The sequence below is a fragment of the Entelurus aequoreus genome, linkage group LG03, assembly GCF_033978785.1.
Source record: "Entelurus aequoreus isolate RoL-2023_Sb linkage group LG03, RoL_Eaeq_v1.1, whole genome shotgun sequence".
NCBI lineage: Eukaryota > Metazoa > Chordata > Actinopteri > Syngnathiformes > Syngnathidae > Entelurus > Entelurus aequoreus.
In genome coordinates, this window is record NC_084733.1 from 2,960,439 (window position 1) to 2,962,938 (window position 2,500).

The window sequence follows — 2,500 nt, forward strand, 5'->3', positions numbered from 1 at the left end:
TCAAAATCAGATTTTTAAATGTGACAAGCTGGTTGACAGGACCTTTCTGCAATGAGCAATGCGTGTGTGATACAACAATCACTGATCCTTTTGTCAGCCTGTCCAACTTTTTGGACTTTTAAACCTCTGTTAGCACTGAAGTGCCTTGAGGCACATGTGTCACTGTTGGCGACACTGCAAGTCTTGCTATCAATCCCAAACCGAGTCAAAACTAAACAAATGTGTATTGGGTGGAGAGCAGTGTTTTGTTTGGACGAGCAATATGTAGCTGTATTGACAAGTATGGCAAGTACCTGTAGCCGTTGTGAGAAAAGCAAAAGGGGGAAAGGGCACCCTATTTTGGGGGCGTACCAAAAGCTTACGGCACCTGGTATTCCCAGGCAGTCTCCCATTCAAGTACTAACCAGGCCCGACCCGGCTTAGCTTCCGAGATCTGACGAGATCGGGCGTGCTCAGGGTAGTATGGCCGTAAGCCAAGAAATTGCCCTCAAAATCAGATTTTTAAATGTGACAAGCTGGTTGACAGGACTTTTGTGCAATGAGCAATGCGTGTGTGATACAACAATCACTGATCTTTTTGTCAGCCTGTCAAACTCTTTGGACTTTTAAACCTCTGTTAGCACTGAAGTGCCTTGAGGCACATGTGTCACTGTTGGCGACGCTGCAAATCTTGCTATCAATCCCAAACCGAGTCAAAACTAAACAAATGTGTATTGGGTGGAGAGCAGCGTTTTGTTTGGACGAGAACTATGTAGCTGTATTGACAAGTATGGCAAGTACCTATAGCCATTGTGACAAAAGCAAAAGGGGGAAAGGGCATCCTATGCTGGGAGCGTACCAAAAGCTTACAGCACCTGGTATTCCCAGGCAGTCTCCCATCCAAGTACTAACCAGGCCCGACCCAGATTAGCTTCCGAGATCTGACGAGATTGGGCGTGCTGAGGGTAGTATGGCCGTAAGCCAAGAAATTGCCTTCAAAATCAGATTTTTAAATGTGACAAGCTGGTTGACAGGACTTTTGTGCAATGAGCAATGCGTGTGTGATACAACAATCACTGATCTTTTTGTCAGCCTGTCAAACTCTTTGGACTTTTAAACCTGTTAGCACTGAAGTGCCTTGAGGCACATGTGTCACTGTTGGCGACGCTGCAATTCTTGCTATCAATCCCAAACCGAGTCAAAACTAAACAAATGTGTATTGGGTGGAGAGCAGCGTTTTGTTTGGACGAGCAATATGTAGCTGCATTGACAAGTATGGCAAGTACCTATAGCCGTTGTGACAAAAGCAAAAGGGGGAAATGGCGCCCTTTTCTGGGATCGTTCCAAAAGCTTACAGCACCTGGTATTCCCAGGCAGTCTCCCATCCAAGTACTAACCAGGCCCGACCCGGCTTAGCTTCCGAGATCTGACGAGATCGGGCGTGCTCAGGGTAGTATGGCCGTAAGCCAAGAAATTGCCCTCAAAATCAGATTTTTAAATGTGACAAGCTGGTTGACAGGACCTTTCTGCAATGAGCAATGCGTGTGTGATACAACAATCACTGATCTTTTTGTCAGCCTGTCCAACTCTTTGGACTTTTAAACCTCTGTTAGCACTGAAGTGCCTTGAGGCACATGTGTCACTGTTGGCGACACTGCAAATCTTGCTATCAATCCCAAACCGAGTCAAAACTAAACAAATGTGTATTGGGTGGAGAGCAGTGTTTTGTTTGGACGAGCAATATGTAGCTGTATTGACAAGTATGGCAAGTACCTATAGCCGTTGTAAAAAAAAGCAAAAGGGGGAAAGGGCACCCTATTCTGGGGGCGTACCAAAAGCTTACGGCAGTCTGGTATTCCCAGGCAGTCTCCCATCCAAGTACTAACCAGGCCCGACCCGGCTTAGCTTCCGAGATCTGACGAGATCGGGCGTGCTCAGGGTAGTATGGCCGTAAGCCAAGAAATTGCCCTCAAAATCAGATTTTTAAATGTGACAAGCTGGTTGACAGGACTTTTGTGCAATGAGCAATGCGTGTGTGATACAACAATCACTGATCTTTTTGTCAGCCTGTCAAACTCTTTCGACTTTTAAACCTCTGTTAGCACTGAAGTGCCTTGAGGCACATGTGTCACTGTTGGCGACGCTGCAAATCTTGCTATCAATCCCAAACCGAGTCAAAACTAAACAAATGTGTATTGGGTGGAGAGCAGTGTTTTATTTGGACGAGCAATATGTAGCTGTATTGACGAGTATGGCAAGTACCTATAGCCGTTGAAACAAAAGCAAAAGGGGGAAAGGGCACCCTATTCTGGGGACGTACCAAAAGCTTACGGCACCTGGTATTCCCAGGCAGTCTCCCATTCAAGTACTAACCAGGCCCGAACCAGCTTAACTTCCGAGATCTGACGAGATCGGGCGTGCTCAGGGTAGTATGGCCGTAAGCCAAGAAGTTGCCCTCAAAATCAGATTTTTAAATGTGACAAGCTGGTTGACAGGACCTTTCTGCAATGAGCAATGCGTG

The 2,500-nt window shown here is 46.3% G+C and overlaps 4 non-coding genes and 1 pseudogene across 4 annotated transcripts; all 5 read right to left on the reverse strand.

The window, feature by feature from the left end:
* Positions 1–355: 355 nt before the first annotated feature.
* Positions 356–474, reverse strand: LOC133647298 (5S ribosomal RNA). The gene has a single exon (XR_009825547.1). It is a non-coding gene; the product is annotated as a 5S ribosomal RNA (ribosomal RNA).
* A 368-nt stretch (positions 475–842) lies between these two features.
* On the reverse strand, positions 843–961 carry LOC133647472 (5S ribosomal RNA; annotated as a pseudogene).
* A 366-nt stretch (positions 962–1,327) lies between these two features.
* Positions 1,328–1,446, reverse strand: LOC133647187 (5S ribosomal RNA). Its single transcript, XR_009825441.1, has one exon. It is a non-coding gene; the product is annotated as a 5S ribosomal RNA (ribosomal RNA).
* A 369-nt stretch (positions 1,447–1,815) lies between these two features.
* On the reverse strand, positions 1,816–1,935 carry LOC133647435 (5S ribosomal RNA). The gene has a single exon (XR_009825682.1). It is a non-coding gene; the product is annotated as a 5S ribosomal RNA (ribosomal RNA).
* Positions 1,936–2,303: 368 nt separating this feature from the next.
* LOC133647353 (5S ribosomal RNA) lies at positions 2,304–2,422 on the reverse strand. The gene has a single exon (XR_009825600.1). It is a non-coding gene; the product is annotated as a 5S ribosomal RNA (ribosomal RNA).
* Positions 2,423–2,500: the final 78 nt, after the last annotated feature.